Source organism: Chelonia mydas, chromosome 9, assembly GCF_015237465.2.
Source record: "Chelonia mydas isolate rCheMyd1 chromosome 9, rCheMyd1.pri.v2, whole genome shotgun sequence".
Lineage (NCBI taxonomy): Eukaryota > Metazoa > Chordata > Testudines > Cheloniidae > Chelonia > Chelonia mydas.
The window spans coordinates 32,979,167-33,004,349 of NC_057855.1; the positions used below are offsets into that span (position 1 = coordinate 32,979,167).

A 25,183-nucleotide genomic window follows, 5' to 3' on the forward strand; every position below is an offset into this window, starting at 1 on the left:
GGCCATCCTCTGGAGTGGAGTGGCTGAGTGCCCGGAGCCTCTCCCCGCCACGTTCTTGGGCGTCTGGGTGAGGAGGATGTGGAACTTGGGGAGGAGGTCAGGCGGTTGTACAATGGATGTAGCGGGGGTCTGTGCTCTTGTTGGCTTTCCTGCAGCTGCACCAGACACTTCATCATGTCCGTTTGCTCCCCCATTAGCCTTAGCATCTCCTCCTGCCTCTGCTCTTCGTGCTCACTTAATGCTTTCCTAGCTTCTAACAGTGGATGCCTCCATGCATTCAGCTGAGTCCTATTAGTGCAGGAGGACTGCATGAGCTCGGAAAACGTGTCATTGTGAGTGCATTTTTTTCGCCTTCTAATCTGTGATAACCTCAGGGACAGAGATGGTAGGGGAAGCCTAGAAACATTTGTACCTGGGAGGAGATAAAAAGGGAGAGTAAAATTTAAGATGATACATTTCTGAGAACAAAAGGAAGACTCTTTCACAGTGAATCAAGCAATTCACAGCAGACAGCACATGTGCTTTAGGTACAAGGTCGCATTTTGCCTTTTATATTGAGCTCCTGCCGGTATTGTGTCACATTACACACGGGTGGGCAACAGAATTCGGTTTCCATGCAGCCATGGTAAGGCAAAAGGTACGCGGGTTTGGCTTCTTACGCATAACATGTGGCAATGGTTTCAAACTGCAGCGCCATCCTTTCCCATAGAAAGCAATGGGTTGTTTCACATTTAAAAGGAGGGCTGCGGTTTTTGGGTAGATGTGCAGCACACACCTCCGCCCACCCCACCATGTGGCTGTTCTCTGGGATGATCCCTTTTAGCCAAGCACAAACAGCCCAGCATGAAGGGGGTCCTTTTACTGTTCCCTTACAAAAATTCCCCTATTTCAACCAGGTGACCAAGAATGATATCACTCTCCTGAGGCTAACAGAAAGATATAGACCAAATGTTGCTTGAATGCAACCAAAACCCAGGACCATTCGCTGCCATGCTTTGTGCTGCAATGATTCCAGAATACTTTCAGAGTACCTCCAGGAGGGCTTCATAGAGGTGTCCCTGGAGGATTCCCACTCCATCAGACTTTTCCAGTAGCTGTACTGGCTGCAAATGCATCCCAATTCTTCAGGGCAAATCAAACATTAAATATTATTGCTTTTAAACCCTGTACTGTAGTTACGAATGTGCACTCACCAGAGGTGCCTTCTCCAGCTTCAGGGTCGGGGATCCTGCCTTCGGAGGGTATTCGCTCCAGGGTGATGAAAAGGTCCTGGCTGCCAGGGAGAACGGATTCACTGCTTGCCTGCTGCGCATTCTTCTCCTTCTCCTCTTCCTCTTCCTCATCCACAAAATCCTCCCCCCTGTTGCGTGAGACTCCCCCCTTTCAGGTGTCCACGGACAGTGGTGGGGTAGTGGTAGGATCCCCTCCTAGACTGGCATGCAGCTGATCATAGAAGCGGCATGTATGGGGCTCTGACCTGGAGAGACTGTTTGCCTCCTTTGTCTTTTGGTAGCCTTGCCTCAGCTCCTTAACTTTCACGCACTGCTGTATGTCCCTGTTGTAGCCTCTCTCCAACATGCCCTGTGAGATTTTGGCAAATATATTTGCATTTCTTCTTTTTGATCGGAGTTCTGCCTGCACAGATGCTTCTCCCCATACAGCAATCAGATCCAGTGTCTCCCTTTCGGTCCATGCTGGAGCTTGTTTGCGTTTCTGGGGGTCTGCAGATGCGTTTGCGTGGCTGAGTTCGCCATGCTGACCAAACAGGAATTGAAATTCAAAAGTTCCCAGGGCTTTTCCTGTGTACCTGGCTAGTGCACCAGAGTTCAAAGTGCTGTCCAGAGTGGTCACAATGGAGCACTCTGGGATAGCTTCTGGAGGCCAATGCCGTTGATTTGCATCTGCACTACTCCAAATTTGACCCAGCACGGTCGATTTTAGCGCTACTCCCCTTGCTGGGGAGGAGTACAGAAGTCGATTTTAAGAGTCCTTTAAGTCGACAGAACGGGATTGGTTGTGTGGATGCATTCACTTTAAAATCGACCTAACGTGGCTAAATTCGACCTAACCCCATAGGGTAGACCAGGTGAGGTGCCACAAGTACTTCTCGTTCTTTCTGCTGATACAGACTAACACGGCTACCAGTCTGTATCCTTGAAACTAGATCACTGTGCTCTGAAATCTGATACCTGATGATCCTCTGGGTTCTTCCGTACTTCCAAATGTTCTAAACACCAAAGCAGCATTCTTAAATCATCTGTTAATTGTGCTCTAAATTCTACTTGGGTTCCCAATATGGTCTGGACAAAAAAGATGTTCCAAGCACTCTCTTCTGCTTCAGAGACCATTTCAAAAGTAATAGCCATCAGCGAAGTGCAGGGCAGAATTTTTCCTCCATGATTTTACTTCCTTTACCTCACCAAACTGGTGAGAAACTGTTCTGTAGGTTCTTTTGAGATTGGATTCATGGTGGGGTATTTTGGTGCAGGGCTTTATGGCAAGAGGGTATAAATCAGAGCATGTAGCCCCTTATTCTTAACCCCAGTGAACGCTATTGTAAGCTTCATGCAAAGTTTTTATTCCTACTGTAGGCACTGGGAAGTTGAGTTTGGTGTTCTAGAATATAGGTTCAGGTGAGATCTGCTTTTTCAATATAAATTGCACTTTTTTTCGGGTAGAAAATGAGAAGTTACAGAACTTTGCTTCAGAATGGCTTTGTTCTAGAATTTAGATGAAATCATTAATTCTTTGCAGCCTTCTGTGATGCAGAGCTGATAGAGAGCTGTTCAATGTGGTGTTTTACGCACATTATTCACATGGGGCCTTATACTCCCCTGATTTACAGTGTTCCTCTACTGGTTTCAGTAGAGTCCATTCTGTTTTACTGCATAGTGACAGGAGAATTCAGGTCCTGTGTGCAAGCATCTTTTCCCTACCTTCTGTAGAACAACATTCCACACAGTATGAAAATTCCAAGCTCATCCTTTTCATGGGGTTTCCTTTTTTTATAGGCAGGGTTGGAAGCACTAATTTTTTATTAAGGCTGCCCAGCACTTTCCATTATAAGTCCCTCTTTTATCAGTTGCTTATAACTTTACCAAAGTTTATATGTTAGGGCTGAGATTTCCCATATTTGGTGTTTGCCTTGGTCTGGTGGTTGGTTTGTTTTTGAAATTTCAGCCATTTCTGAGAATGAGGCTAGGGAAAAGTATGTTTTGCCCTTGTTAAAGATTTCTGGAGACCTCTTTATGAAAAGACTTCGTGCCCCTTTGCTTTGTCATAGCAACTTGAAATTTGGTAGGGGGGGTGGCCTTTGTGCCAGGCACGTGCCATTTGCCATCACTGTGAAAATCTGATCAAATTTGGCCGAGTCATTAGCCTTTGAAAAAAAAAATTGAACTTTGCATATGCTCAGAGATTTGCTAGAGCTTCATAGCTTAATTCCTTGCAGATTTCATCTGCATTTAGCATGCTCCAGGCCTGTGCTGTAGGTGGCTGAGCTGGACTTTCCGTGTAATTGTAGTTCTAAGCTGCTGTATGCCATGGAAAGTCTGGGTCCAAGCACTGGAAATGAGAGCAAGGGAGTCTGTCTCATCTGTGCTTTCAGTGTCCTTACTCCCCTGTCCACTGGTGTCCAGAAAGTGTGGCGGACGAAGTTGCTTTAATTCAATGTTGCCCGTATGAAACCAACCATACATCCCTGCTTGCTGAGAGAGTTGAGGTTTGACTGGATCGGCAGGGGAAAGACACCTCTTGGGTCCTTAGTTCTGGGCCCTCTGGCTCCAGGGCCTGGGGTGCCATTTGCATCTATTTCCTTTGCTGCACTCTCCCCTCCCTTGGACTTACTTATGTGGGTTTTTTGTTTCTTCCTGCTAGGTTTCCATGCTGCTCCGGTTTGGGTCAACACTCTTTTAATGGGCAAAGAGGGATTTTTTTTTTCCTAATCACAAATAGGTCAGTAGTAGTGTGGAGTTTCTTTACCCTTCTCAGAGCACATGGGAGATTTGCCTATGGAAGGGATGGATAGTGTTTCTTGCAACTGTAGAACAGGTGTCTATATCAGGTTAGTTGAAGTATTAATTTGAGAGCTGCTGCTGCTGCAGTCCCAGGCACCAACTCAGGGGCATCTGGTTCGACTCTTGCTGTGCATTAAGTGGCCAGGGGAGATCTCACTGTCTCGTGAAGAACCTATAAAACATGAGTTTGTGCGTTTGTGACAAAAATTCTGCTCCCATATTGTGCATGCAATTTAAAATGGAAACAACTGTTTTCCTCAGACCAGCATCCTGAAATTTCGTTAGTAGTAGTATCTTTTGGTATATTTAAATAATAGAGAAGCCAGTATGAATAATTTATTTTGGTATTTTGTTTTGAAATTTCAAACTACTGAGATGAGCGAAGTCATTCGTGTTTTAAGTTAATGTTTTAAAACATCGTGTATGTAAAATTCAGTAAAAAGAAAGTGGCAAAATTGAAATTCATTGTCTAAAATGTGGGAGCATGGGTGTGGCAGAATTTTATGGAATGTATCAGTGAAGCAAAATGCATGTAATAAGCCTGATTTTTGGCTGAAGTTTGATATTTTTAGGGTGTTGCTGCCTGCGCTACTTTGTTTTGAAAAGGTGAATGTAGTGAAAGAAACATGACTTGACAGATATTCCAGGCCCACATAGTGTCTTAGATGTGTTATAGCAAGAGTGGTAAAGATATGAAGCATACATTTATTTCTACATGGTGGAGATGAGATCCTCAAGTATAGAGTATGGGAAAGGCTAACAGCTCGGGGAGATTCAGCTCAGTAGCAGGTAATGTTAACGGAATAGCTACACATGGTGTTTATAGTGCTGTTTCCTAGAGAGTTTTAGGTGTAAGAATTTTGTGTGAGGTCCCTGTGGAGTCACAAATGGCTGTTTTATTTGTCAGATGCAGAGAGCATCTTAGGTGTGTTTTTGACATCTGGGCCTGGTGGTGATTTTGAGTGACAGATATGGGGCAGATGGTTATAGAAAAGGCTTTTAAAGTATGTGGGGAGGAGTCAAAGTACTGAGAATTTACAGATCCAGTTGGAAATATTTGGAGAGCAATAACACAAAAAGCTGTCTGGAGACTAGTTTTTGGGCACAAAGGTAATTGATGAGGTCTGAAAGTCCTGTTTTTCTAGTGCATATGATATTTGCTTCACTCTTTTACCATCTTTTCTGGTCAAGAGTTTACATATTTGAGGTAAGAATTCAAATACCAATCAGGGCAAATGCAGGACAATAAAGAACAGCAACTACTGCTGTGAGTAATTGAAGTCCTATAGGTCTGGTCAAGACAGCTACACTGAGCGGTATGTAGACTTTGAAATTGAAAAAAGGAAATCTAAAGATGTCTAAACTGGCTTCTTAAAGCCATGGTCATCAGCTTCTGGAATGAAGAACCTGTGTCATTGCTCTCTTCCCAACTCAAATGCACCAGGAAATAAATGAAGGTATCATTATTGTTTCTCTTTACGACAACTCAACTGTAAAATAGACTATATGAAACAATCCTTTACCTTGTACTCAAAGGTAGGAACTTTAGCCACAAAAGTTGATGGAATGCAAAACAGTGGAAACTGTAGAAAATAATTAATATGCAAGGGGAGTGTAAAAAAAATCAATGTGTGTTACAAAAGTGTATGGAGGCCTAGCATACAAAAAATGGAAATGTTAGCAAATCATATATAGGGAACTGATGCATGCATCTCAGGTATACGTGGAAGAGAAGAAGGAGCAGATCTAATAGGTTTCACTGAAAATTCCTGATTATAAAGGGCTGGACGTTGTCAGGGCAAAAGGAATTTCTGTGTTCCTTGATTATTCTAGAATCCCCCATGATAAAGTTCTCTGCTAGAATGGGAGAAAATGCAGGCACTATGGTTGTATGATCATTATATTAGATATAGCAGAGGAGGATAGACTATTAAAAGTAGCCAAGAAAAAAGGAGGTATTTTATGTAGGAGAAAAAGATTACTTTTTCCAGACCTCAGCTCTTTAATGCAAAACCAAATGAAGGATATGACTAATAGAAGAGTTTTTATGAGAGCAGAGGGAATGGGGAAGGCACTTGGCATGTCTCATGAGTTGCTCTGTTTCTTATAGGATCAGTTTTTGAATGCACCGAAAGTGAACACCAGATCCCAAGAGATCCCCCGAAAAATGTTGAACTCTTGTGTTCCACCTTTTTAACCTAAAACAAAAAGCGGATTATTTCAAAAAGGCTAAGGGGCTGCAATCGCTGCTTAAAGGCAGATTCTCCGCTCTATTGAGCGCTCATTATGCTAGTCAAGCAGAACACATTTGATAAGGTGATTATGGGGCTCTTGATCTGCCTTTGGCCACCAGAACAAGACAGCTTGATAGAACATGACATGCATATACGTAATCCCAGTTATGTGCCTAGCTGTTGGTTGAATACGGTCCATGTATTTGTTTACTGACAATCTACAAACCTCTGCTATGCCCTTTGCATAATCAGAGCCAGGAATGTGTGTAAGTATATTGTAACTTTATACTCCCATGGCCATGCACGGGGATCTGCTGAGAATCTAAACTGTCTCGTAGACAATAGAAATGTCCGTTTATGGATCACCTCTTCCTCTGTTCAAATGCCAGCTCTCACATACACGTTGTCAAAATAAATTGCTTTCTTTCCATAGTAAATATATGAGATCTGGAAACAATGCTTCTGAGTGATTGCTTCTAGTTTTAGTGACTTATATGTATGTGTGGATAGAGAAGGGGTTAGGAGGATAAAAACCTCAATTTTAACATTTTTTAATCCTGTTCATTTCTGTATAATAGAACTTCACATTTTTACTAAATACTCTTTTCAAAGCCCTTGAAAGGACACCCCCATTCTTGTCTTAGTACAAAAAAGCACTTTCCTGTTTGGCTTTGGAACTGCAGGGTGCTGCTGCAGCTGTGGCTTCTGTTAATCAATTACTGCCAGTTCTGGGTACTGCCGAATTCTGCTAATGAGAATTTGTCATTTCTATGTAGGTCACCACAATCTTAAAAAAACAAAAATCAAACCTCAGGAAGTAACTGGAAACAAAATTTGAAATGTATCAACCATTTCTTTTGACAGAGGAACCAAGTTAGTAAAACATTATACTATGCTTTGGTTCACAAATACTTGCGTATGGTTTCTTAAATTGTGTGGCTCTGTGTTCTGGTAGTGCACATAATATGCTAGGCGTTGTCCACCAGCACAGAAAGAGACAGCTTCCCCAAAGGGATTCGATTCCCCCAAAAGTGGAAGGTTCACCTGAACATCAGTTTATTCACATAATCAAAAACAAGTGTTGCTGGATATGTCATGTTCTTGCTGGTATAAACGTTATACAGGAACCTTTTCAGATACATATTCAATAGGAATCTTTCTGCCTTTCTGTGATTTTTCTTTTTTATACATCTGGCTAACCCAGATCAAAATGATAAATTCAGCACTAGTAGACATCATGTAGTTTGTGAAACTATCTGGAGGAACTTTGGTCGATAAATGGATAAGTGTTCTCCATGTGTAGAGTTTTCTTTCCTCTCTGAGAGATGCCATAATGATTTAAGAAGTCATCCAAATGTAATTTAATTCAGGTTATCAATAAGATTTTAGTATTTTATATATTGTCAAAACTCCTAAAGGCCCCAGTCCAGTTTGGTTTGAATTGTACTAGGTATAATACAAACACATAGGAAGACACAGCCCCAAATTCAAAACCTTACAGTCTAATTCAGAATTACTCTCAACAATTTAATTTGAAGATGATAGGAGAAAAGGGGGAAAGAGGATGCTGGTAATAGTAGTGCTAGCTAGTGTCACACCTTGGTGATACAGAATAATTTTAAAATGTAGGCTTTTTTAAATGTAAAAAAAAAATCTAATACAGACCACCCCTCAGTTGAGACATCAATAGTTGGCGGACTGTTTAATATATTTATTAATTACATATAAAAAGTACATTAAAAACCTGAAGGTTGCAAAGTCTATCACTCAAAGGTTAGGAAAGGCTAGAATCAGAGTTGCCCATACAGCTTTAATTTATCCCCCCTTATACATTATGAAGCAGACTTTAATTATATCACCACATATTATCTTTTACACATGATCCCTGCCTCATTCAGTGCACAGAATGCATGGTGCTCAGTTAATGAGCTGCTATTCAATTTTTTTGTTTTATCTGCATTGTTCAATATGTGACCCCCCCACATGTCTTATTTACTGCACTTTTATTGAAACCCTGCTCTGAATACAGATATACTGGGTTCTGCCCCATGTGCTAAGTGGAGTCTACTTTAGTGGTTACAGACCCTTCTGCCTTTGGCTTCTCCAGCCTGCCCATGTCTTAGTCTCAGTCCCAATCTCCCTCAGCTCCATGTCTCAGTTCCAGTCATTCCTTCCCACGCTCCCCTCCCACTCTCTAAATGGTCAATTAGTCTCACATGTGAAGACAAGAATATAGTCAGCTAAAGTAAAGTGTGTATAAAATGATTATAAAACAAGTAAATATATACATAACTGGAATTTTAATGTAAATAAGGAAATAGGTCAGGGTGAATGGCTATATGGTTCTAGATCTATTGATTTGTCTCCGGTGGAACTTTCATATACAGATGAAATATGACTATTTGTTTAATATATTCCTATTTCTGTTGTTTTTTTTCTAACATGGTGTAGATCACATGCTGATTCAGAGTTTCTTGTGTTTCTCCTCCTATCCACATTTGTATAAATTGACATTTTGGGGACCGCTGTTGTAGCAGATTTATTTCAAATATATTAACCCAAATGACAGAATTCAGCTATGTTTTAAAACAGCCTCTGGCAATGTCTTCCTTGAATGACAAGAGTCCAGAGGAGACATTTTGTAGCATGTTTTCGTAAGAAGTTATCAATATATTGATAAATATTGATTAAGCATTTATAAGTGGCACCTTAATTTCAAATATCACTTCTGAAACATCTAAGCAAGCAGTAAATAAAATAGATTGTTAAAGGAAACAAATATTGCATTATATTTTACCTGACTATACTCATCTAGGGAAAAATCCTGCCCCAGCTTATCAGAGGTGTGCTGGATGGCATATTGGTTGTGGCTGAATAGCCTCCTTAAGCTGTTTTACCTATACATAGAGCCCTGTGCGGATACACATTTATATCTGCAAATGCAGATATCCGTGAAGGGCTCTCTTGGGAACCACAGCAATGAAAGGAGCAGAATGTGGGGCCGCTGCTCCCAGGAGCCAATGCCCCGTGCCGGCAGCTCCTCTGGTGCGGCTGTACTGCCCCCAGCCCTGCCCTTGTCCCTTCCCACAGCTGTCTGTCTCTCCTGTCTGGGGGCGTGCGCACTGCTTGCACACACTAGTGCAACCAGGGACAGGTGTCGGTGAGCCTGGTGCCTGCCCAGTGGGTGGGGCTGTGGGCGGTACAGCTGCTCTGGAGAAGCTGCTGGCATGGGGCGCTGCCTCCTGAGAGTGGCGGCCCCACGTTCTGCTCCTTTCTCTTCTGTGGTTTCCAGGAGAGCCCTGCTGTTCCGCGGATACCAATTATATCCGTGGATATTCATATTCTTGTATATAAATTTGCACCCACGCAGGGCTCTAGCTATACAGGACAAATATGCTTAGAATAGTCCGTAATGTACTTTGTTGCTCCTTTCAATATGAAGCAGTTTGCACTCTCTTCAAGCATATGTTACCAACATAAGCCTAGATACAGATGTGGCAGGATATTTACCAGGCCCCTAAACCAACAACCTTGAGGCACCAACATTTTTGTTAGCTGTTCTTCCAATATTGCAGCTCAAAAGAGTGCGCACCCGTGATAATGTCCTACTGGTGCATAGGTGGACTGGGGATGAGAAATATGACTTCTGAGCCCTCTTTCTCCTCAGACTGACACCTCATAAGGAAGAATTCCACTCATAGTAATAAACTGAAACAATAATAGTCAATTCCTAATATTTTCATTTAACTTGCATGTATATGGAAGAGAATATTTAAAATATTGGAGACACTCTTGAAAAAGGGTTGTATTAAAAATTATATGGCTGTATAGTAATACATCCCCTATTTTGAATTTTTTTGTTCCAGTCTTTCCCTAGAATGCCATAGTGCTAAAGAGCATGAACTGAATTTTTACTTGGGGAAAAAAGTCAATACTACTACTGAAAATTAGGGATGACTCATAGATGGTTTCTACTTTGTTGATTTTCTGGAGACTACAAGCAGGTGAAACTTTTGTTTTAATTGGTGTTCTTTTGCATTAATAACAGTTTCATGCGGCAGTGTGAAACACAGTATTTGCAAATTATGAAAGCTTGAATAAGGATAAGAGTTTTCAAATATAATTCAGTCAGTTGTATCTCATAATACAATGTAAATGTGATACCTCACTCCATGTACATACTGAAGAATACTTAGGCTATATTACATCATTAGTTGTAATGCAGTCAAGTATCTGAGAACTGGCAGTTTGAAAAATGAAAATGTTTTGGCTTCATTTGTCTGCAAGGGAGGGTAGACCAATGGCTGTATGAATGGAAGTCTGGTGAGGAATAGAATAGCAGTGTTTCGAACCAGAGGTATTAAAACATCATGAGTCAGACCCCAACCCATGACTTAAACATTAAATTGAAAAAACAACAAGAATAACAAAAGCAAATTTTAGGGTTTTTTATTTATCTTCAGGTATATGTCTTTAGGGTTCATATTTTCCAGTTTTTCTCCACAACCATGAGGACTAGACACATTCATTTGGGATTTTCTGAAACCCTCATGGTGTGGTAGGATCACGTTGTTTGGAAACCTGGGATGCCCTGCAGTGACTTCAGAACTTCCGAATGAGGAAACAGACTTTCATGGACCATCGATGGAACTCATATCCCCATACTTTGCCCACCACAAGGGATAGGTGAGTATGTGGACTAAAAAGGTAACTATTTGATCATTCTGCAAGTCTTGTGTGGAATGCACACTGTGATAAGACCTGCAGCCCGGTCAGCTGACTCGGGCTTTCAGGGTATAAAATTGCAGTGTAGCTGTTCGGGCTCGGCCTGGAGTCTGGGCTCTGAGACCCTCCCCCATCATGGGGTTTCAGAGCCTGGGCTCCAGCCCAAGCCCAAACATCTACACTGCAATTTTTAGCCCTGCAGTCCAAGCCCCATGAGCCTGAGTCAGCTGACCCAGGCTCTGAGACTCTGTGCTGTAGGTTATTTTTATCACAGAGTAGATGTAAAATCCATGGACCACAGAGGCAGATTCATGAATACGAGTATGGGAAACACTGGAAAGGTTCATGGTGCCATAGAACTGATGAGATCAGGATTGTACTTGATGTGGGTAGGGGAGGCTTTATTCCCCGGAAATGATATGGTTCTGTACGGCATGTCTGTGCTCACTGTTATTTTGAGGGATGCTGCATAACTGCTTCTGCCTTGGTTCATGAAACCATACCCTGACATCAATGACCCTTGAAAAAGGGAATTCAGTTACAAGGTTAGTAGCTGCAAAATGGTCCGGAAGTGCACATTTGGTAGGTTAAAACCTCACTGGGACTGTCTATACTCCTGTCTTGATGCCAGTATGGCCAGCATCTTTCATATAATTGTCTCCTGCAGTATATTATGCAATGTCTGTGAAGGTGAAGTGGGGTGCTTCAGTCTCAAGTGGGTTCAGGAAAAATCTGATTTACAAACTCTCTACAGGGTGCTGGATCCTGCCTATGTGTACACTTGTCCAGAAAGAAAGGGAAATCAGGGATGCCATATGTCACACATCTTGGAACAGGAGGGAAGCAGAGGATGACATCTGCCTGTGCCAAGGGACACCTTCACACCCTGCGTAGCTGCTGGAAAAACATATGAGGAAGCATTGGAACATGCTTATGGGGCAACATAGCTTTGTAAGGGTTATGTTTCTCTGTTACCAGATGTCATTAGCCATTCATTTCTGTGACATTGCACACATCAAAGACAATTATATCAGGGCACCTCCGCTGGGTTATCACCTTGATGTTGGGTTTGTGCTGCGGAAGATGGCTACCAAGTTATGTGATCATTGTGGAATGTTTTTGTCTTCAGGATTCACACTTCTTTAGAAACCTCTCTTATCAGGAGAACTTAAGATTTGTCTATGCTATGGACCTTACAGCGGCACAGCTGTACCGCTACACCTGTGCCACAGTAAGTTCACACGTGAAGCCGCTCTTTGCCAGCATGAGAGAGGCTCTCCTGCCAGCATAATTAAGCCACTCCCAACAAGCGGTGTTAGCTATGTCAGCAGGAGAGCCCCTCCTGCTGACGTAGCCCTGACCACACCAGCACTTTTGTCGGTGAAATTTATGTCAGTCAGGGGTGTTTTTTCACATCCCTGACTGACAAAAGTTTTACCAACAAAAGTGGTAGTGTAGACAAAGCCTTAAACTTCTTAAGCAAGCTTACAGTGGTTTGCTTTGGGTGGGAAGTTACTGCACCCATTGTGGGTTTTTTTTGGACTTTTTATTCTCAGGAGTGCTAAGTGCAATTAACAGCTGTTAGAGAGCATTAATTCCTGGTACCATTGAAACTGCTTAAGGTTTCAGGGGAAGTTGGAGTATTGGCAAATGCTGTTATTGCTTGTATGTTCCCTCTATTATTATTCTTAGATTTTGATTTTCAGCATGTGTAATAAAGCTCTTAAGACATTGACTCGTTTTGTGTGTGCTTTACATCTGCTGTGCTGAGAAATAGTAGGGCTTTTTAAAGCACATAATACCATACACTGCACTTTCCACATCCCTCAAATGTGTCCTTATGATTTAAGATACTGCTTGCACCAGATTTTTACACACCATTCCACTATATGAGGTAGGAAGCTTGCAGCCCATTCAAGGATGAAAAACTGTGTTAATTTCATTATTAGGAAGGGGGACCAGCATACAGGTAAACAAAGCATAATGTTTATTAAAAATATGAGCTAGAAAGTTTAGTGGAAAGATTTTGAAATCTGAAATTACCAGAGTAATTGTTCACAACGGAGAACACTGCCCATAGTTTACTATCTTTGCATCCATCTCCTTGCCGTCGTATCAGAAGGGATGACCGACAGGAGACAATGACTCTCAGTGGGAACATCTCCTGTGAGAGGTGTCAGGGTGTGGTACTTAGTGGAGTTCTGGTACTCCAGCAGGCTCAGTGTTGTCATCCTGGTTGTTTAGTGGGGTCACTGCAACCGGATCATCTGGCCTGACAGCACCCTGTACAGCAGCCAGATGAGAAGGAGAAGGATGTGGTGGCTGATGGGCTGGTTCTGGGACCTAAGCAGTAGGCAGATGCTGCATTCTTTTGACCACCAGTTCCATGAGCCTCACCATTAGGGAATGCACCCTTTCCCTGTCTGCAGCTGCATGAATTGGTTCATAAGTGGCTTCTCCTGCTAGAGACCACTCTTCCCATATGTTAAGGAATTCAAATGGCTTCTGGTTTCTCCTTTGCATTCCTATGAGCAGCTCCTCCAGTGTTCTTCTCAGTCTATCCGTGCTGTCTGGGTGGTGCTGTTCCCTCACTTGCAGCATGGTTTTCTTCTTGGGAGCCATAGGTCCTACCAATTCAGAAACAAGGAGAACATAATGTTTTTGGCTTTTGGAAAAAGCGAAGAAATTCCCCCAAATAACACAACTTTTCTTTGGAAGGCCACAATTTTGATAGTTTTCAGCATTCCAGGAATGTAACTGTCTCACTATCCTTGTTTCTCATAGAACTTTTGCAGCCCATGAGGAAGGAACAGAGACTAATAATGGCAAGAAAACTGTACTAGTGTATTAGCCATTTAAAATGTTTGTTGTGTCTCAGAGGGTGGGGGGATGTGGGGAAATTCCATCCAAGGGCTATGTTACCATTTTACAATTTCTTCCCTGAAGGCTGGCCAATATTTGGAAAACATAGGGGGTATTTAAAGTATCAGAGTGGAAAAAGGGAGATTCTTGAGGACCAAGAGACCCAGCTGGAGTTTTTGTTGCAACAGAAATTTGCTGAAATATGTTTACAGGATTGGGAGGCAATTTAGAAATTTGCCTACATTCTCAGCTAGCATAGGGAAATTTCATTCAGTAGGAGTTCAGTACCACAAACATCCCCCTACATCCACCCCAGCTTTACAGCGGAAAGGGAAAGACAGACACGCCACAATTTCAGTTTCCAGAAGATTCAGCTCAGCGTCACAAACCCTCACCTCAGACAATTGGAAGCAGTCAAAAACGGTGTAGTGTCTTACCCCCAAACTGGATTATTGTCCCATAGACTCATATACTTTAAGGTCAGAAAGGACCATCCATCATGATAATCTAGTCTGACCTCCTGCCCATTGTAGGTCACAGAGCCATGTCCACCCACTCCTGTAATAGATCCATAACCTCTGGCTGAGTTACTGAAGTCCTCCAATCATAATTTAAAGACGTCAAGTTACAGAGAATCTGCCAGTTACACTACTTTAAACCTGCAAGTGATCTGTGCTCCAGAGGAAGGCAACCCTTCCCATCTAGTGTCCTATCACTGGCCATTGGAGATAGTTGCTGCTAGCAGTTGCAGATTGGCTACATGCCATTGTAGGCAGTTCCATCATACCATCCCCTGCATAAACTTATCAAACTCCGTCTTGAAACCAATAAGGTTTTTTGCCCTCACTGCTCCCCTTGGAAGGTTGTTCTACAGCTCCCTCTGGCTGCTGCAGTATGGCTCTGTGCAGGGAAAGAGCAGTCACCAGGGACAGAGACAGTAAAGACTTTGTAATCTTCCCAGGGAGAAAAGACTGCTGTAACTAGCTTTTCCTTAGACAGTCAACGGTAAGCTTTCTACACTGTTCTGTTCCTTTCCCCAGTTACTGCTGGCTGAGAAGTGCACAGACACAGAGACACGCTGATTTTTTCCTTTATAAAGTGTTTTGAAAAAACAGCTTTAAGAAAGTAAATGCATAATTGTAGTTCATGAGAAATCAATAAAATCATTGGTCACTTGAGGACCATTTCAGGGTGGAGCAGAGTGGCGGCTTGATGGAGGGGCAAAAGTTGGAGGACTTTGGTAAGAGAATGGGGCTTAACAATGCAATGGCTTCAGCACTGCAGTTCAAATACACAGAGACATAGCACTGCATGCCATATTATCTAGGAAGGAAAAGTCAGTGCACAGTACTTCATAGCCCCTTCATCTTAAAATTGGGAATTTAGCACCAGAGCAAGAGGGGAATAGCAGTGGGGTACCTGAGCGGGCACTGGAACATACCAGTGTGGGATTCTGATTCCTGCTGCAGCCCAGGGTCCTCCTCAGGTTTGTCATGGTGAGCTTCATAAACCTGCTGCTCCACTTAAAGGTGCAGAATCACATGCTCCTTATCCTCCCAATCTTCTGGACAGTGAGGCTGGCAGGGTTGAAGAGGAAATCTTGAGCCACTTCAGATTCAGTAATGAGTATCCTGACAGCACCCACTCTACTCCTCATATAAGTGCATGTACAAGCAGCCCCGACTGCTGGACTCTTTGGCCTTCCTGTGCATAAGCCTCAAGTGCTTTATGCATTCCCTGCACTGGGATGGAGTCTGCCAAATACCCTCTTGCTCCAGCCTCTCTGAAATTTCCTTGTGGAGGTGAATATTTCTGCTGCTCCTTCTGAATGTGTGGAGAACAGCGTACTCCGCCCACACGTTGTTCAGCACCCAGATATGCTTGGAGGGCCAAGCTGTTGCTCTTGGAGTGGATCCTTTTTCCCAGCCAATGGGAGCTGCAGAACTGGCGCTTGTGGTGGAAGCAGCATGCAGAGCACCCGTGACCGCCCCTCCTGCTAGGAGCTTCAGGAGCATGCTAGTTCTTCAGGAAAGGCTACTTAACAAATAAAGTAATTATATTTTCTAGGGTAGTTAGTTGTTGTTCTCTGATTCTGAGATTTATTAAATTTTTGGTTGAAGAGTCAAACTGACACCTGTTCAATAACTAAAGCCATAGGGCAAGCACGGTTAGACTGTTTGCACTGGATTTCAGATATCTTCTCAGGAAAACCATCCTAAGTTTCCAGTCGGACATTCCCTCAGTGAGTAAAAAGAAAATACCTAAAAATAAACTTTGAATTTCTGAACATTTTTCATTCACCATTTAAGGGGCAGAGAGCTGTTGCTAAAAGTTCATCATTTACCAATATGAATAAGATTGAAGTAAGAGACATAACTTTAATAGACGTGCAGATGAATCAAAGGTAAACTAAAACCTTTGTGTACTGTTGTTTGAAAAATTGGAGAGGGTTCAGAGAAGAGCCATGAGAATGATTAAAGGATTAGAAAATATGCTTTATATTGATAAACTCAAGAAATTCGAGCTCTTTATCTTAACAAAGAGAAGGTTAAGGGGTGACTTGATTACAATTATATGTATCTGCATGGGAAGCAAATATTGAATAGTGGGCTCCTCAGTGTGGCAGAGAAAGGTAAAACATGATCCAATGGCTGGAAGTTGAAGCTAGACAAATTCAGACAGGAAATAAAGTGTAAAATTTTACAGTGAAAGTTATTAACCATTGGAATACTTTGCCAAGGGTTATGGTGGATTCTCCATTACTGACTATTTTAAAATCAAAATTGAATGTTTTTCTCCAACTTATGCTTTAGTAATTATTTGCAGGGAACTTCTATGGCTTGTGCTACACAGGAGGTCAGACTCATGTTGAGAATAAGCACAAAAACAAATCGGGTTCAGCGCCATGTCAGAAATTTAAAGACTGGTTTTGAATATTAACTGTTTTAAAAATCAGTGGCTTTTCTCTTAAATAATTCCTGTATTCTCACTGGATCAAATCAATTCAAGTTAAAGTGGGAAGTTTAAATGTAAATTCACATAGTGGTAATCTTCAGCATTAATAGAGATTTATTCACAGATTTGCAAATGAAATGCTGTCCAGATAACCTGAAAACAGAAAATGGAGCAATATATTAAGTTAGTAAAGTACAAAAGTTCCATTTCTTCTAACTCAGAATTGTCTAATAAGACTGTTTACCTTTTTTCTAAAAGTATTATAGGTAGAACTACAAACACAAATCAGATGTCAAGAATTATAACATTCATAAACCAGTCGGAGAACACTTCAATCTCTCTGGTCACCCGATCTCAGACCTAAAGGTCACAATATTAAAGCAAAAAAACTTCAAATCCAGACTCCAGCGAGAAACTGTTGAATTGGAATTCATTTGCAAATTGGATACAATTAACTTAGGCTTGAATAGAGACTGGGAGTGGCTAAGTCATTATGCAAGGTAACCTATTTCCCCTTGTTTTTTCCTACCCCCCCCCCCCCCCCCCCCCCCCCCCGTTAACCCCTGGATTTGTGCTGGAAATGGCCCACCTTGATCATCATACACATTGTAAGGAGAGTGGTCACTTTAGATAAGCTATTACCAGCAGGGGAGTGGGTTTGTGTGTGTGTGGGGGGGGGTGGGTGAGAAAACCTGGATTTGTGCTGGAAATGGCCCAACTTGATTATCATACACATTGTAAGGAGAGTGATCACTTTAGATAAGCTATTACCAGCAGGAGAGTGGGGTGGGAGGAGGTATTTTTTTCATGCTTTGTGTGTATATAAAAAGATCTTCCACACTTTCCACAGTATGCATCCGATGAAGTGAGCTGTAGCTCACGAAAGCTTATGCTCAAATAAATTGGTTAGTCTCTAAGGTGCCACAAGTACTCCTTTTCTTTTTGCGAATACAGACTAACACGGCTGTTACTCTAAAGAACATTTAAAGTATTTAGCTTGCATAACATTTCACTCCTGTAATGATAAGAAATATATCATACATTGAAAACTTCAGTTTGTGAGATTTGTATTAGAGGTGTTGGAACAAGTGGACATCTAGAAGTTTTGCTCATTTTTTCCATCTGAGTTTTCATTACAATTTGTACTGTGCTTGGCATTGTAGAGAAAAGAATTTACATTCTCATTTGGGGGAAAGGGTAGAAGGGGCAGGAAGCTTACATGTGATATTTTTCTCTGCAGGTAAGATGCCGTAGATTTTAAGAATGCCTTTTAAAATGAACCCTTCTGAAAGAAAGTATCTAGGGTGTTCTTTCCAATGGTATCCTGGAAAGAGGTGAAAACCTTATCAGCTGGGGCCAGATTGTCCTTAGGGTCAGCATGAGTGTGTGAGGGAAGATAGGGACATGAGTTTCTCCATTTCTTTGTCTTTTGTGCGTGGGCTGACCACAGTTGAAGTTCTTGCACACCTCTGAATATAGTAAACAAATTACCATGAGCAATTCCCCCCCTCCCCCCAACAAAACCTTTCACTACAGAGCCTTCTTTCCAGTGGTTTCCTGAAAAAGCATTAAAGGCTTAGGACTAGATTGTGTTCACATGTATAAACTACACCAGGGACAGCGTAACTCAGAAACATTTCTCCTGAGGAACAACTTTCTTCTTTTTCTTCACTAGGGGATGGATGGCAGGTAGTAATTTGCTGCTGGCCTGTACCAGTCCCTGTAGAAAATCCCCCAAACCCTGCAACCCCGTGCTTGTTCTAGCTGGCACATAAGGGTGGGCATGGGGTGAAAGCTTCATCCATTACCTGTTCACCTGCTCCATTTGCAACCAAGGTCAGAACCAAGGTCCAGGTAGCCTTCACGTGTGTGGAAGCTGGGGTTCTTATTCCCATTTATAATCTAGCATGGCCATGTACTCCAAGTCACTGTCTAGCCTGTAAACATTAATCAGTGGGTCCAGCATTAGTTTTCATCACAAAGTCTGTATTGTCTCTGCATTAGTTGTAACATAAAGAATGCAAAAAAAAAAAAAAAAAAGTAAAAATGGTTAATTATCAAATTCTTGATATAACGGTAGCTTTGAGAAATGTAACAGTATTCAGCAATAATGGATACGCCTGAAGTATAGTAGATAATTGTGGAATTTTAAAATCTTTTTTGTATTATAAGTTTTAAGCAGTCTTCTAGCTCCTTATCCTTATCCAAGGATAGGTCTTTGACTTTTCTCTAACAGTATTAAGGTTGAACTTTTAACCTCAAGTGAATGTTGCTTATTTCTACATATAATCTGTAGATTAGCCCAGCTATAACACCAGTTATAGCTTAGATTTCCTGGCAAATTCACAAGAGAATATCAGTATTCTGTTTCATTATTTAACTGCAAATATTGTGTTAAGAGCTTCTTAAATGCATTTAATTAGTTCCTACTTTATTGTATAATGTGGCTTACATCTGGAAATGTCAAGATAATTTGGCCTTCGGGGGAAAAAATGTTGCCTCAGTAGTGACTATAAAATCTGTACTTCTATGCTCTGATGGAATAGCACTTAAGGTGCTTTTTGACTGACCTGTTTAATTTCTCTGTGGCTTCTCACTATGGTCCATATCTTTCAGATTGCACCCTCTTTATCATTAAGCATAGTTCTTGAGAAATTTATTGTCCTAACTTCTAACACATGAATATCTTGTTTGCAGTATTGTGGTAGTTGTGTTGGTCTCAGGATGTTAGATACACAAGGTGGGTAAGGTAATATATTTTACTGGACCAACTTCTATTTGTGAAAGAGACAAGGTTTTGAGCTTAGCCTGTTGTTGGTGTTGCATAAATTAATACTGTAGCCCTTTTGTTGCATACATTTTTAAAATAGACATCATAATTGTAGAGGCTTCCAGTCACTCATGTGCTGCTCCATGTGTTCCACCTGGCCATCAAAGCTGACTGTAATTTGATTTCATCACAGTTTTTTTTCCAGTCAAATTGAAGGTGAGCAGGAGAGAGTATAACCCACACACCTTTTGGGTGTGGTGTTGTGTCCCATCTAGTGGCACTAAGACTACTTAGAGAGAGATAAAATGAATTTGCTCTACAGCTTTAGCTAACAGCCAGTTGGCTTTTAGCTCATGCGATAGAGGCTCATGCACTAAGCTTCAGAGGTCCCAGGACTGGGGTCTGACAGCGTTAGAAGAGCACAGGTGTGTGCTGTGGTTTTTTTTTTTTTTTGCATGCGATTATCCTAATTCCTCTTTCATACTGAATGTGCTATTTCTCTGATGACATAGAAAAAGTAACTAGTTCAGCTGATCAGCGTAAAGTGAGTGTTGATGGCTGTCAGCTAAAAAAAAAAGTCTATTATATTCTCTTCTCTGAGTGTATTTTGTGTCCAAGATATTTGCTGATGTACGACTGATAAAAATAAGATAAAATGTTCAGTTTGGAAATAGTTTCCATATGCCATTTATGAAGTCTGAACTTGAAGCATTTTATATAGGTCCCTTGCTCAGAGATAGCTCAGATTCTATCTTCTATATTCTCCTTTTCCCCTCATTCCAAGGTCCCAAGAAGCCATCTTCTACTATTTTTAATTTTTGAACACACCCAACCTTTTATAGTCAGGCACTGTAGATCCCTCTGTAGACCTACATTTCAATTCATCTTGTGTTTGGGGATATTGACAATGGTAGGTTCATATTCCAAACTCTGTAATTAAAAAAAAAAAAAACTCTTCAAAATATCGGTGAGTTGGGCTACTATAGTGCTAAGTGACCTTTTGCACTAGCACTGACACCTGTAGAATATTGAAATTCATTTTTCCACTCACCATATGTAAAGATCCAGAATTTCCCTCTTTGCATAAGCGGTACCACTAGATCTTGAAGAAGAATCAGAGGAGCTGCTTTTAAGTGCCAGAAGCAACAGCATCAACAGCATGGGATGGATCCTTAGCTGGAGTAAATTGGTATAGCTCCATTGACTTCCATGGAGATATGTACATTTATACCAATTGAAAATCCTTTTCTGAACCTTTCCCAAGTCCAATATATCTTTTTTGAGGTGGGACAAGCACATCTGCACATAGTACTCAAGATGTGAGCGTATCATGGGTTTATATAGAGGCAATATAATATTTTCTGTCTTATTATCTATCCCTCTCTTAATGATTTCCAACATTCTGTTCGCTTTTTTGACTGCCACTGCACATTGAGTGGATGTTTTCAGAGAACTATCCACAATTACTCCATGATTTCTTTGAGTGGTAATAGCTTATTTAGACCTAATCATTTTATATGTATAGTTGGGATTATCCAGCCCCATAAATCCCCACTTTGTAATGAAAATAACCCAGTTCACGTGCAATGATAGCGAGTACTTTGTTCGTACCTGCTATTTAAAGTGTTCAGTCAATTAGTTTTGTTTCCTTCTTAAGATTAAAAAAAGGGAATCCCTGATCTATGCTCACATTGCAGATCTGTGCTCCGTGTACACACTTCATATACAAGGACCCTGTAGTGCACCAGACCTATGCAAAAAATAGAATGTGGTTAATAGTTAAAGACCATTCCCGGCCAGTGGGAGCTGTGGGAGGCGGCGTGGGCTGCAGGACGTGTTGGCCGCCCGTTCCCACAGCTCTCATTGGCTGGGAATGGCGAATCGCGGCCACTGGGAGCTGTGGGCAGCCGTGCCTGCGCATGGTCAGTGTAAACAAACTGTCTCACAGCCTGCAAGTGGATTACCCTGATGGGCTGCAGGTTGCCCACCACTGCTCTAGTTGATCTCTAAGCCCCTCCAGTTTTTTTAAATATGTTTTGATTTTACATTATGCTTTGCTAAAGGTCAAGATCAGGATAAAATATTGCAGAAGTACATGTAAATGCAATTTTCTAAAATTTCTATAAGTATTTGACATCTCTTAAAATGTGCTGCCTCATCATGCAGCATAGATACATAGTGTCCAATTTGAATTCCTGAGGTCAAAGGTGCCCAGTGAAAGACCCCCATTGTACTGGATGTACTGTACTACTTTCACTATTTGTGGACCCAACGTTTTGCTTACTGTGTAAAGATCTCCGATAGCTTGTCATTTTTTTTTCCAAAGAGGCTATAATAGGAAATGTTATGTTTTTAATACTGTAGCAAAAAACAAATTAGAACTCATAACTAAGAGAAGGAGCTCTTGGCATTACTGTGTGATAGCACGAAAGAGCCTGGTTTACAGGGGAATCATTGCCTTGAGTTAATGCGTGCTACTGGGAAGCAGTAGATTTAGGAAGAGCCCCATAATCTGCCACCCTTTTACAAGGCGTTTCTCTGGAATTCTTCCATTAGGTCCCTTCCGAAGGAAGCTAGGGTTTCAGATCTTTGAAAAACTGGATTTTTGGTGATCTGCCAGAGGCAAGAGATATCCATGTGCATTGCTCTTTATCTCTGAACTGTCAGCTGGGTCCCTCCCACTTCTTTGCTAACCCAACCAAAATAATTAAAGTTCTTGAGGGATTGATTTATGTAAGTAGGATTTCAAACCTCCAGTACAGGGAGTAGACACAAGTCCTGCCAATTCCTCCAGAAATCTCTCCTATCTATTATAAGTATCGTAAGGCATTGAGAAAGTAGAGACTGTATTGTTTGGGTCAGATTAAAAATAACATATTTTTATAACATCAACATAACATCAGCATACTGATAGCATTGCAATCCAAACAATTTACAATCTTTCCAATTCCCTTGCATACACATCCAACAAGAGAGACAATCTAACACAGAAGAGATCTCATGAATAATGAGCAACTGCCCAGTAGTGCTCTGTGTAGTCACTTGGAGAGGAAAGAGTAGAGCCCCTGGGAGTGGTCCTGTCTATTTTGTCACCCGTGGGTTGACAACACCTTATGATATTTTGGGTGCCATTTCCATGGGGATTAGGGGAAAGAAGAAATTGCCCCTCCCTTTTGACCTAAAAATTGAGAGAGAAATTTTTAGCATAATGCAAACAGTATGTGTGATGCTGGCAGACCAGGTGGCAGCTCATGCGATGGCCCCAGGCCTCACTGAACACTTACAATTTCATAGCTGGTAGAGTGACCAGATAGCAGATGTGAAAAATCGGGATGGGGTGGGGATAATAGGTGCCTCTATAAGAAAAAGCCCCAAATATTGGGACTGTCCCTATAAAATCAGGACATCTGGTCACCCTAATAGCTGGAAACCTGTCTTGTTTACCTGTGTGTTAGCATTATCAAAATATATGTTAGATGTGCTTTGGAGGATAGGATTATAATTCAAAATGATCTGAAGTAAATAGGATGAAATTCAATAAGGACAAATGTGAGGTACTCGACTTAGGAGCAATCAATTGCACACATACAAAATGGAAAATGACCGCCTAGGAAGGAGTACTGCAGAAAGGGGTCGGGGGTCATGGTTTTCTAGCCAACAGTATAATTCTGAGCCAAAGGAATGTTCAAGTATGATAAATAAGACAAAGTGGCTAATAGAGAGAGTCTCTAATGATCCCATTATCCTGTGGTTTCAAATGCCATCAATAATACAGTACTGTGTGAAATAATATAGTGTTGTAGTTTAAAAAAAATAAAAAACCCCCAGCAATCCTACACTGAAGGCCAAGGAGGATCTGTATAATGGTTGTCTAACCAAAACTCCTTTATGCTTTGTTGATTGACTGGCAACTTTAGGAGACTCTCATTTGGCAAATTGTCTCCTCTTGATGTTCCATATCACCATTTGAAATTAACATGCCTCGTTCTTTTAACACTTCCCAGTTTTTAATCCCCTTTCCTGCTTGTCCTTGCTTGGTTTGGAAATTAAATTGCAGTGTATTCTGGTTATGTTACTTATGTTAGTAATTTCATTTGTTATCCTTATTGTCTTCTGATATTTGCCACCGCCACTTTTAGGTAGGAATTGGAAGAGAAAGTCTTGACTGCATGTAGTGTAGTGCTGAGGTATTTGCCTTGTGTTTATACTCCCCATCACATCACATTGAGTTTTTCAGGGTCTTGCATGATATTGAAAGTCTAACTGCATAGTTTTATGACACAAATTACTCTGATAGCATGGTGTATATTTTATTATTGTTAAATCTTCCCTTTGTTCTTAGAAGAGCTGTTTGTTTCTATTCTTAGTCTACAACTGTAGCTTACAGTATAGAATGTCTAAAGCCTCATAGACCTCCAAGAAAAATGATTTATGTTGCATCTAAGCATACATTTTAAAAGTGCTGTGATTCAGAATTTGGAAATATGTTTAATGGAAAAATTCATCTTGGAATTATGTGATAGTATTCAATATGGGATAGTATTCAAAAAGAACCACTGAGGTCATGGAATATTAGTATTTTCAAGAAGTCAAAGTGGAACTTGGAACAGAAGAAGGGGTGGCGGGAACCTGTCTTACTGCATTTGTGTTCTAGTTTTGTATCTTTCTTCGAAAATTAATAAAGAAAATTTAATCTTGGACTAATTAAGTTAGCAAGTATTATTGTACTGAAGGAATCTTATTTTTATGATTTCTTTTATTTACTCATTAAAATATGTAACTATGCCATATGAGGTAAACATAACACACATGAATCATACGTTCATCTACTGCAAGAGACATTTCCATGGACAGCATATTGGGAAAACAAGTACTTATCTCATGGGGGAAATTTTAAAACTGAGGAAAGGACAGAAAAGTAGTAGGTTGGTATTTTCAAAGAAGCCCAAGAGTTAGAAACCCAACCCCCATTGATGTTCAGTGGAATTTAGGTGCCTAAGCCCATTAAGCACTTTTGAAAATCCCACATGTAATTTTTTTTTCTTTTTTGTTTCATGTAAATATTTTAACTTTTCTTCTCAGTTCAAGCCCTGATCATATCACAATTTGTGCATTATCTATGGAGGAACCTTTAGGAATTTCGTATGATTTTATTGGCCCTGACCCTACATAGACAGACATGTTGAATTTTAAAACTGAGTTCAATAAAACTTATCAGGTGCTTAAAGTTCAGCATATTTTAAGTCCTTGTGGGGTTGGTGCCCTGGCTTGAATACATGCATGTTATAAAATATTAGGCATACCCTATCATTATGAGTTCAGGGAACTGGACTGGACTAGACTAGATGACCTCTTGAGGTCCCTTCCAGTCTTACAATTCTATGGGTTTTTGGTTTGTTTTTTTTTCATAATTTGATGATTTTAGAATAATTTTAGGTATTTAATACTATGGAATAAATACAGAAGTTACTTAATTTCAGCGTTTCAAAGTTTAAAAACTTTGTGTTAGTAGGCACCCAAAACTAGCCACAGGTTCATTTTAATGCTGTAGAATTGTAAATGAGTTATCAGTTTTAAATATATTTTTCAAAAAGTATTGTGTATGTTACACGGTGGCCAGG

General features: G+C 40.9%; 1 protein-coding gene and 1 long non-coding RNA gene across 2 annotated transcripts in view; one reads left to right on the forward strand and one right to left on the reverse strand.

Annotated features, from left to right (window-relative positions):
- The window catches only part of DNER (delta/notch like EGF repeat containing), a 269,335-nt gene that overhangs the window by 64,106 nt on the left and 180,046 nt on the right, over positions 1–25,183 (forward strand). The window lies entirely within an intron of this gene.
- LOC122461699 lies at positions 350–1,238 on the reverse strand. Its single transcript, XR_006283808.1, has 2 exons — positions 1,194–1,238; positions 350–412 (listed from the first exon to the last, which is right to left on the reverse strand). It is a non-coding gene; the product is annotated as an uncharacterized LOC122461699 (long non-coding RNA).